We start from the raw sequence: 12,166 nt of genomic DNA on the forward strand, positions 1-12,166 counted from the left end.
TTTTTTGATGATGAAGAAAATGTACAGGACATTGCATCTATTAGAAGAAATTTGAGGAACAAATCGAATCCATTGGAATTGCCATCTGCACTGTAAGCTGATGATCATGTGGAAAGATCTGTATAATCAGTAAATTATTTCAGGTTTAAGGCGTATTTTTGATTGCCAAAGGATGCCGTAGTTTACGTTGTGGAAACGTTAAAGGATGACTTCAAATTAAGTTACAGATCAACAGCAATACCCCCACTTTTAAAGGTGTGCGCAGCGTTGCGATTCTTTGAGGACGGAAGTTTCCAAAAGTCCCATGGCAATGATTTCAACAATTGCATGGCTCAATCTACATTGTCGAGAGTATTGAAGGAAGTTGTCCACTTTATAGAGGACAAATTGTGTGTTTCGAAGTTGACAGAGGAGGAAAAAAGGCAAAATAAAAACCATTTTTATTCAAAAACGAAATGTAGGAGGATGTTCGTCATTTGTACTTAAACTGAACCTACTGTATTTGTCACCAAATTAATTTGCAAAAGATTTGCTGCTGTCCGCTCCAAAGGCGATAAATTCACTTATTGTGATGGACCACCACCAGTGTCGTTGAAGTTTATTTTATTTTGAGGCATTTCTTTTTCAACGTTGCTTTAAAGTGAATCCAGACTCTGCCACTCTTCAGGTGTTCGTGTTGGAGGTTCATGGCTGTTTAAACTGTCCGAAATGGACCTCCACGCTTCATCCGCTGTGGCTTTGGTTTCACCAAAACTCCCGAACTCCTCGGGCTAAGTTTGGATTTTCACTCAGTTTATCAATTAATATTTCGAACTGCTGCTTTGTCGTTATTTTCACCATATTGATACACAAAATTAATTAATGACGCAAAGAATCAACAATTGTTAACAAATTCTTTATTTTTCCTTCTATTTCACTTCTTGTTTCTTCGAAAATGTTTACTGCAACTGACAATTTGTGGTTGCTGAAAAACAGCCGCTTTGTCAACTGAGATTCGCAACTTCAGTTGAGAGTTGCCATACGTAGATCAATTTTGACAACTGGCAACGCCACTCAACGATAATTGTTATCGATGATCGACCCCCAAAACTATTACCTTTACAAAGGCAACAGTTAACTCTGACGACAGCGTCACATTATGATACGTGAATGACGTGCTGAATCGTTCGTTCTTGTTGAAACGTTGTTTTATCTTTCGGTCAGTGCTCAGTGAACTACTGAACTATAATGAACTATATCGACAGATCTAGTTCGTACGCTCTTTTCAATGAATCGTTCAATTGAACTAGTTCGTTCGTGAACTATACAACTCTACTTTGCACACTTGCCAGTTTGGAAAATAGTGTTAGTTTTTCCCAAGTGCCAAGTTTCACCAGGCAAGTCCACCAGAATGGGTAAAACCACGGTTACAGACAAACAGTGTATAACTTGTGGCCTGAGCCACAACTTTTTTCAAAGAAGTTCTATCAGGAGTAGAGAGCAATAAGACCTTTTGTTGTCCGCTTCTCGATATTCCTTTTCCAGGTCATACGGAGGTCAAGAATTGTACGGAGATATTTATCTTCTAGAGAAAGTCCTAATGAAACTTCACTCAAAACTGGTGGCTGGAAATTTGGAAGTTTGAACTTCCTGGCGAATAGTACAAGTTCCAACTTCTTCGGGTTTATTTCAAAACCATTATCATGGGTCCAGTCTTACAGTTGTACCGGAGCACCTTGCATCAGGTCCGACAAGATAGGTAAAAAATGACCACTTTTCAGAACTACAATATCATCAGCATAAGTCGCCACCACCACCTTAGTTTTCAGCTTATCGAAACACACAAGAAATTCATTTATTGCCCAGACAAAGTAGGGAAGATAGAACTCCCCCTGCGGTGTACCTCTGATAACAGTTATCCTCTTATATGTGCGAAATAATGATCTCATAAATCTATTCCACTAGGATGGAGCTAATTCCTGTGCAGGCCGCCAAAGTAAAGTTTCCCGAAGTAGTTGCTTTGTATCCAACCGGTCGCTCAGATGTTCTAATTAGGCATCCCCTTCAGCGGGTTCCATTGAAATTCCAAAACATATGTAACTTATACCTATGGCAGATATTTTGTTAGAGTTTTAAAGTTGTGTATGGAAATTTAAAAATGCCCGAAACTTTTAATTTTCCGCATTTTTCTCACAAAAATATGGGGTATTCAATGCCTGATTTCGTTGCTTTTCAGATTTGCAGGCATATTTTTTTTTTTCAACACAGCCTACTGTTGCTATTTCGAAAAAATTGCCAATGGACTGTAGCTGTTTTAGTGCGATCAACAATTCATTTCTGTGATAGATTTAACCAAACCTGAGCACATGTTCCTCGTTTCCCGAATAATTATATCCGCCAGCATATTAAAACATATGCCAGCAAATAATTTAGAAACATCAGCAACTCGTATCATTTATAAGTGTCTGATACTTTAAAATATGGACTCGATTCCACTTGGAACAACATTTCGTACAAATAAATAAGTGTGTGCGTGTATGTTAATGGTATTTATGCCACACACCCCGACATATGTATTTGTGCCGAACATGTATGGTGAAGTGGCAGTCATGTATCTAGGAAAGCGTTCTTACATGAAATACTCGTGCCACTCAGTCTTTTCTTTTAAAGTTTGGAATTCATTTGGCCACTTGCCATTGTTGTTGCAAAACTTTATGATGATAACCACAGCAATTAGTAACGAAGATGTTAACAGGGTCGGTTTGTCAATTTAACAAAAGAATGAGGATGACCCTAACAGCATGTAGAGGAATTTTTAACAATGGTTGTTTCGAGTTCAAATTATTCTTCTGATAGTGTCCTAGGTTAATAGCAAAACAATATTAATATAATAGTGAGGTGGGGAAGAAGTAGTTACTAGAACTTTCATAGTCTGCGATGGCCCGACCCATGGCCACTTAAGGCTCCTGCAGTAGATTAACAAAGCTGCAGGGCCAATGGGGGAAAAAGAGGGATACCATTCGTGCACACCAAACAGCCTATGTCTTCTGATTAACAGTCTAGGACACCGGCAGAGATGATCCTCAATTGTTTCAGTCTCTTCCACATCCTCACATTACCTGAAATACTCAATGTCGTTGTCCTCCCACTTGCTTGCCATAGATCTAATGCCACTGTGACCAGTAATGATCCCTACAATTCTGATTTACGTAGTGAGAGAAGGGACACAGTTCTACGCTCTGAGATTGCTCGCTAGATTGACTTGGATATCTTACAGCCAGGTACATACATACGTCTTGGCAAATTCTTACTGTTTTCTCTGCGTAGAACATACCGAGTTTGTTGTGGAAGAAACAAAGCGGAGGATTGACATAGTCCTCCACCGGAAGGTCCGATTGGTGATTAACTAAAATAACTATCATAAGGTGTGGCTGGCATTGGTCAAATCTTTGCATAAACTTAAATGATGATCGAATATGGACTGCATAGGAGAACTCCTGCCGGTGCCTCCGTAAAAAAGTTTAACATTTTCGCTTAAGTGGAGTTTAAGGGCTGTTCGAGGATGGTTTTGAAATTTTTACCAAAGGTTATCCTTGTGGTCATGGTTAGAGCGATATCCCAGCAAAATGTTCGATGACAGATCATGAGTTGAATCATAGGTGCAAGTGACTTGTCATAGGTGCAAATTTAGGTGAATCACCGATGAAATTTACAAGGGAGTGACACCTGATTTCACCTGTTCATTGTCATGGCATTTTGCACCAGTTCATTGTCATGACATTTTGCACCAGTTCATTGTCACGGCATTTTGCACCACTTCATTGTCACGGCATTTTGCACCAGTTCATTGTCATGACATTTTGCACCAGTTCATTGTCATGGCATTTTGCACCAGTTCATTGTCACGGCATCTTGCACCAGTTCATTGTCATAGCATCTTGCACCGGTTCATTGTCATGGCTTCTTGCACCAGTTCATCGTCATGGCTTCTTGCACCAATGCTTTGGATCCGGATTTTTGCCAATCAGAAATAAAATTCGCAATACAATTATGTAATTTGCTGAATTAATAAGAATACAATGCGCAGATGATTTGTATCGCCAGATGTTATTTTTCTTTATTTTGTATGTAATTTTCAAAATTATATATTATATTAATCTGCAATATCATATTTATCTCTTCCGATGGCTGCAAGATACTTCTTTCAACTTGGGGGTTCCGTTTTTCCAATATTCGATAAATTATGTGTCAATCTCTGAACCAAGCTCATCGTTTGGGAAATCTAGTATAAATTTGAATTCTGTTATTTTATTTCAAAAGAAAAAGCTTATCCTGTAATAGCTACCACGTTATGGTCTCTTTTATACTTATTTTACCGATCTCCTATTTTGCTACTCTCACTTTGCATGCCATGCTTGTGATATCGTGATCTTTCCATTGGAGTTTTGTTCCCTCGGGTCGCATAACGTCAAATGGCTCGTATTCATATGCCGGTGGCATCTTTATCCATCCTGTTAACATGGCCCAACCAACCCAATAATTGCAGCTCGATATGTTTTACTATATCGGTGTTGGTCGGCTGGGGAAGCTCGTGGTTTATAGACCGGGTCTTTTTCATACTTCTTTTTAATATCCACAAAACGAAACAGGTTTCCAAACACAAAATATATTTTCTTTTGTTTTATATCAATTTACATTGTATTTTTAATTAAAATATATACATTTTGCCACTATCGACCACTTTCATCTGACTTTTATTTTCATTTTAACAATTACTTTTGCAAGTACACAATTATTCGGGTATATGAGTATTTGATAATTTATTGTGCGGTTACTTATCAATTTATTTGAACTCATGATAATATTGTGACAAAGATCGGATCTTTCACGACTTCAATTGCACTCATGAAAATTCGATGAAAAAGATCGGACCTTTCACGACTTCAATTGCACTCATGAAAATTCGATGAAAAAGATGGGATCTTTCACGACTCCTTTCGCACTCATGCAAAAGAACCAGTGAAATCATGATTTCACATGGAATCACTTCCATTTAATTTTGCTGGGATACTATTTTGCGTGAGCAAGTCCACGATTGCTGACATAATGGTCCAGAAGATCTAAAAAGCCTACGGTAACCAACTAAAATAGATGATTGGCGTGACAACTATCGAAAGGAATGACTTCCAAAATTAGATCCAGTTCTAAGATGGACTATATAGATACATTCCTTCAGGTGCCTCCTTCGCAAAAGTTCACCCTTTAGCGCTTTAATCCAGTTTACGGCCACTTTTCTGATAGCGTTGAAATTTTAATGGTGGATGGTCATTGTGACTACAAAATTATACTTTTTCCTGAGGCATGAGATACTTCCTGAGATATGGGTTCCGATATTAAGAGGCACTCCGTTATACCCCTCTCGCAATAAAGTTTTTAGTCTACAATTATTTATCTATTAGTTTGTTAATGCTGCCCGATGTGGTGGATACATATACAATACATACGTACATATGTAGACGTTTAAGACAAAACTAGCTTAGAATTCAAGGCTGCTAAATAAAGAGATAAGGGTAAACATTTCTCTAATATCAATGGGTGCAACCCGATTCTTTTTTAAATAAATTCTAAATTATATGGGATCTCCGAGGGGTCGTCTGTAGATAGATGTCTTCGTTAAGTGATTTCTGTGGATAGACGACTTCTTAAAGGAGACTTCTTAAGGGTGCCTTCATAAGGTAGAAGATCTTCGAAAGGGGCTTCATAGATAGATAAATGTATATATTAAACTGACAATGGCGCCCGATGAGGGGTAATAAGGCAAGAAAAACCTCCTTAAAATGCCTTTTTAGAGAAATTATCAATAATAGAGGGTCCCATCGTGTTGCAGTGGTATGCATATACGCCTTGCACGCTGAATGCCCGGGTTCGAATTCCATGCCAGGCAATGTCAAATTTTCAGCGGTGGCAAAATAACCCTCAGTGTAATTTGGCAAAATTTTCTGAGCATTTCAGCTATGTAAAACTTCTCTATAGCTGATGGCCTAAGTAGGCAATGCTACCTTCTTATTAAATTTGTATTTACTACTAGTTAATGTAAATAAAATAAATAAATAAAACTTCTCTACAAGTGGTGTCTTAAGACACGCTTTATAATTGAGCTTATGCAAATCGGGATGCACTTATTGATATGATAAAAGTCTCCCTTGTCCCATCTGGGATGTTTGTTCCACATCCCAGACGTTTGACATAGCCGAAACACTCAAGAAATATGGGCAACATTTTGCTCAGAGATTTAACCAAAGCCAAATATTTCCAACCTAGTATCTTACGTGGTTCAAGAGGGTATGTAAACAATAGATCAATAATTAGCTCGTATATTTATATTTAAATAGACCTAAGTGATTGTACATCGTTGTTAGTCATAGCATTTCATGTCGCCGAAAATCTTTCAACTCACATTCATTTACGTTGTATTATTTCCGTAGCAAATAAATAAATAAAATACTGCACTTTTACAATTTTTCCTACCTCTCTTTCTCATCGACAATTACAACACAAAGTCACAAGAGCCCATAAATCCAATGTGTTCTTCTTTGGCTCGGCGGTACCGAAGTTTTTCTGCAATTTACACACATACATACTAACACACAGACATAAGTTGCCAATAGTTTTAAACATTCACATTTTTCTCTGTTCTCCTCTTGGTCACCCATGCCATAAATAGGCGCCACCGAACTTTAACAACTGTAATGTTGCAAAAGTATCATTATACCACCATTCTTGAACTTCTTATCATTTTATTTAAAGCGTTTGTTGCACTGTTAAGACGGGTTGGTTGGTTATTGCTATTTGGATACTTTAGTGAAGAGCGAAGCAGTTAAGCTGTTCTCTAGATGCCAAAACACTTGCCTTATTGTTAGATACGTCATCATCTGCATGTTTGTAAATCGCCTATTTGTTTGCTTGGTTATGGCGTTATAAAAATACATACAATTTGTATGTACATACGAGTTCTTATGTGTCTGAGGAAATGGTCTGCGGAAGGGAGGAACTGGAATGGGAAATTCCAACACAATTAAAAATGCATTCAAGCTTGTCTTACAACAAAAAAATGGGCAAAATTGGTGGTGAGGGGATGAGTTGATGGTGGCCTCATGCGGCTGATACCTAGTAAGTTCATCGTACTTCGAGCGAGAAAAACAAAAAATAAAGCCTACTCTGTATGTACTATTTTCCCCTACAACAATGTACAAATACTTCCTTCCACCCTTTGAAGAAGAAAAAAATTTAGTTTTAGCACATTTCAAAGATATGAATCTACAAAACAATTGTTTCGTGCCGTACTATGACGACATATATCATTCATATTTTTATATGTGCTTCTTTTTTTCTATTTCTGCCATGACTCTTCTTCTCATGACTAGACTATACAATGCACCAATATGAACTGTTTGCAGTCATGTAGTACGAGTATTATGGAAGTATTGCATATTAACAATGACATTATATGTATGTAAGTGTGTGTCGTACATGTATGTACATATACATATATGTATGAGTAAACTATCTGCAATGAAGACCGCTTGGCGTCATGAAGTATGGGACTGACTAGCAATGCTTTATTTTTTCGTAGGTTGTGAAATCAATTCTGATGACATCTTAATTACCAGAGACGGTATGTCGCAAACAAGTAAAAAAAGTATCTGTCGATTTTGGCAAAAGAGACATATGTACATACCCTCAGACTGTGACATAAAAGGAGCAAATCCAAATATTTTAAGGTCTCCAAATAAGCAGCATGGCATTCTTATTCCCGCAATGATCTCATTTATACCTATCTTTAAAAATTCCAACAAAATCGAAGAGCATTTTAATTAGTGATTAGATTACCGAAATTTTATGCCAGATTAACCCATTTAAGTCACATGTGTAAAGGGTATTTAGTTGTCGTCAAAGCCGGCTGATTCTTTTTTACTTGTTTATATAGAAAACTTCTTGAAGAGGTCCGTCTGTAGATCGATGTCTTAGTCAAGTGCCTTCTATGGATAAAAGACTTCTTAAAGATGACTTCTATATATAAAAGACTGCTTAAGGGTTTCGTCTTAAGATAGAAGATCTTCCAAAAGAGTCTCGTAGATAGATTAATGTATATATTAAACTGACAATGGCGCCCGACATGGGGCTATAAGGCCTTTTAAGAAAAGTTGTCAATAATAGAGTGCCCCATATTCTAGAATTTGCCCACTTGGAAATGTCGCCCGACATTGAAGCCCCAACGCTATATACAAACATTAAAAATATACCGATTTTAAGCCACCAGATTAACCCTTTTAAGTCACGTGTTTAAACGTAAGCCCAAGCGGGTCGCGTCTTATTTCTCCATATGTGCAAATTGACACTTAGATCGCAATATCACAAGAATTTTTTAAAATCATAAAGAAAATTCTTGTATGCTATTTTAGGTCTAAAGCTTCGACTTTAGTCGATTTTTGATAAGTCTTACCGTTTTTGAGAAAAATCCAAAATCCTCCACAAAATGAGATTTGAACCTGAATAACGTTCTTTTGCACACATGGGAACGATGAGGACTTTTAGGAAATGACTTCCAATTGCAAACTCCAGCTCTTTCGTACAAACATACTTGAGGTCTAAAACCATTTATTTCGACAAGACACTTATCGTATCTTATCAAATTGCATACACTAGGGCGACCCAATTTTTTTTTTTTTGATTGGAACTCCCACCCCCTAATATTTTTCATTTCACCCAAAACCGTATATATGAAATTTTGTGGTGACCGTGCTATCCGAACGATATTTGCTTCAAAAGTAGTTTGTATGGGGCCAAAGGTGCATTCTCACGAAAATTCTCTAAAGGCCGTAATTACGGTCCAATCGACAAAAAAAAAAAAACTTTAACAGTTCATTGTTATAGCTAAAAAACAATCGGAAAAATTGTGGAAATCGGATAGGATTTTGATATAACTACAATATGCATATTTGGCCGATTTTGGGTATTTTAGCCCCCCTCTTCATGAGGTGGTTGGTTATATTGAGGGGAGCATGGAGCATTCAAAGTTTACTTTGGTCGCTTTTCTATATAGAAGGAGCATTCAACAACGTAAAACTTGAATCCATCCGCTCTCACTTAGAAATGTTAAAATGCCGCATACCCCGACACGCTGGATAAATAACACTGTGACACAAAATGGAACTCAAAGTCTGGGGGGGTGGAAAATTTCTTTTGAATATGAAAGCCCTTAATGAGTATACTAAGAACCCAAAGGGAAATTTTCGCCATAGGTCAAGTTTCTGAGATATCACGCCATGAAGTTTTTGATTTTTTCCCTATAATACTTGGTAAAATGGCTCCATATCTCTGTTTGGCGTTGTTGTAGCTTCATTTTGAGGTGACATGTCTTCAGTCAAATCGATTGGCGAATCTTTTTGTAGAACATTTCATTCTTCTAACTCAATGCCTTTCATGTCCTTTTCGTACTTCATTTCTTGAACCGTAGTGAAAGTACCACAAGATGAGATTTTTCTGCATCCAACTATTCTACAAAAATGTTGCTCAGAAGATTTTAGGTACGGTTCTCTTTGACAGCTAATCGATTTTGTCCCGTTTTCATTGTCCTTTTTGAGATTTAATCGGTTTTGGTTCAGAAATAAACTATGTTTTGTTTTTCTGTATATTCGTTATTGGTTATTTATTGGTATTTAGACATAACAATTGGTTATTGCTTATGTAGACATCTGGGTTGCTTCTGAAATTTTTACCACAAATAGCTCTTGTAATGGTGAACACGTTAGTAACAAATTTTCTTGGAGGATAGATCCGGTTATCTCAATTTTTGATCCGGATATTCCGACATTAAAACGGATTTTTGAACCGGTTTTAAGTAACCGATTAAACTTATTTGTATACCGTTAAAAAGCATATAGAGTTGTCAATCAAATTAAATTAATTCGCTACTGAAACCGTTGTTAGTTGCAGTTCTAGAACAAAAAACCGATTTCTTAAGCCGTTTTTAAGGAAAATTTCAGTACGCGCAAATATGGAGATCAAAGGCTGGGAGCGAAAAATTCTTTTTGGCGATGAAAGTCGAAGAAGATAATATCACGAACCCGGAAGGACAGTCATGCCGCAGGTCAAACTTCTGAGTTATATACAAATAAGTTTAATCGGTTGCTTAAAACCGGTTAAAAAATCCGTTTTAATGTCGGAATATCTTGTGAGCAACATTTTTGTAGAATATTTGGATGCTGAAAAATCTCATCTTGTGGTACTTTCACTACGGTTCAAGAAATGAAGGACGAAAAGGACATGAAAGGCATTGAGTTAGAAGAATGAAATGTTCTACAAAAAGATTCGCCAATCGATTTGACTGAAGACATGTCACCTCAAAATGAAGCTACAACAACGCCAAAAAGAGATATGAAGCCATTTTACCAAGTATTATAGGGAAAAATCAAAAACTTCATCGCGTGGTATCTCAGAAACTTGACCTTTGGCGAAAATTTCCTTTTGGGTTCTTAGTATACCCATCAAGGGCTTTCATCTCCAAAAGAAATTTTCCACCCCCCAGAAATGCTGCTGCACAGTGTAATAATAAATAAATAATAATAAACAATAATTGTTCCACAAACATCCCGGAAGGGACAAGGGAGACTTCTCTCATATCAATGAGAGCACCCCGATTCATATTAGCTCAATGATATGGGACCTACTGTTTATCGCCGAGTCCAAACGGCGTGTCTTACGACGCCACTTGTAGGGAAGTTTTTCATAGCTGAAATACTCAGGAAATGTCGCAAACATTACTGAATCGAACCGCAGACCTTCTGAGTGCAAGACGGTGTGCATACCATTGCACCTCGGTGGCACCCAACTGGATAAATAAGACGCTGGAAAGCAGAATTCTAAATACAAGTATTGGTGAGACGGGACTATTAGGAAAACAGTAACTAGAGCAGTTATGCTCGTCCACATTTGTTATCGGATGTACAACAACAACAACATACGCTTTCTCTTTCCATTCTCATCTGCCACCACTGAACTAGAGGTAGTCTTCATCGTTGCAGCAGCTACTCGTGATCAACAACATACAGACGGAAATGGACAATCAGAGCAACTAAAGTTGACGCCTACGCGGATGATGTAGTACTAATGATTACTGGCAAATTTCTATCTACAATTTCGGAACTGAAGCAGAGATAGAAAAGTAACGTTGAGTAGCGGACGTAGAGAGGGTTAATTTCAGGCTATTCCTGTAAGAACTCGTTTGAGAAACTACTTGTGGAAAGGACAACCCACTTGTCTGGTGGTACTCTCTACGCCAGAAATGGACCTCCAGCAAAATAGACATGGTGCAGAGAGCAGCCTCGATTTTAATAACGGGACCCATTAGAAACACTCCCCAAGCTGCTCTGAATGTAGAGGTTCAGCATTGCATTCAGAGCGGATTGTGGAGTGATTCTAAGTTTTTTGGGGCTCAACATAAAATGACAGACAGCGCGTGACCTGAATCTTAAATGTATCCTAAGCGAATTAGGAGCGCACATTAAAGATGACCCTCGTGGGAAATTAAGCGACTGTGTATGTATAAACAGTCCTGAGATTTGAAGATGTTGAGGTCGTTATCCCATGTAGGGATGACTGGAACTGAAATAACCCTCATCGGGACGGTATGGTCTTCTATACAAATGACTTGAAGATGTTATAAGGTACCGCAGCTGGCGGCTACTGGGAAAGGCTAGGCCTTCAAGTGTAGAACGTCCTTGAGTGTAGAACCGCATTTGAAAACCCAACAAATGCTTTCCGACTATGCTGGGTACCAGGAAACTGCGAGAACTCCATCATTGACATTTTTTGAAACATTCTTTGCTGAAAGAGCCAAAGAATTATGGCATAATGAACCTAGGTGCAACGTGTCAAAACCCATTTGGCCAACTTTATCCACCAACAGAAGAAATTCACTCATAAATTTGAGCCAACCAAAAATGACTGGAGTCATTACCTGGCACTGTAACATTAGAGCTTTTACCAGCAAATGGAACGATGACGGCGTTCTATTTTCTACCAAAGTCTAACCTTTTGCTCAAATATCGGATCCGTTACCATCAATAATACCATCTAGAATTTGAAATGGCTGGCACGCCGCAGCCAGAATACATAACCTGCTACT

General features: G+C 37.9%; 1 protein-coding gene and 2 long non-coding RNA genes across 6 annotated transcripts in view; 1 reads left to right on the plus strand and 2 right to left on the minus strand.

Annotated features, from left to right (window-relative positions):
* The window catches only part of LOC141405781 (uncharacterized), a 33,871-nt gene extending 26,444 nt beyond the window's left edge, over positions 1-7,427 (minus strand). Inside the window, exon 1 of the long non-coding RNA XR_012413266.1 lies at positions 6,662-7,427. This is a non-coding gene — a long non-coding RNA (uncharacterized lncRNA). The remainder of the gene's footprint in view (positions 1-6,661) is intronic.
* The window catches only part of LOC141405703 (dihydropyrimidinase-like), a 65,346-nt gene that overhangs the window by 19,853 nt on the left and 33,327 nt on the right, over positions 1-12,166 (plus strand). The window lies entirely within an intron of this gene.
* Positions 4,071-6,501, minus strand: LOC141405786 (uncharacterized). Its single transcript, XR_012413267.1, has 2 exons — positions 4,325-6,501; positions 4,071-4,261 (listed from the first exon to the last, which is right to left on the minus strand). It is a non-coding gene; the product is annotated as an uncharacterized lncRNA (long non-coding RNA).

This window comes from Musca autumnalis, unplaced genomic scaffold, assembly GCF_047663935.1.
Source record: "Musca autumnalis isolate F117 unplaced genomic scaffold, ASM4766393v1 scaffold_1, whole genome shotgun sequence".
Taxonomy (NCBI): domain Eukaryota; kingdom Metazoa; phylum Arthropoda; class Insecta; order Diptera; family Muscidae; genus Musca; species Musca autumnalis.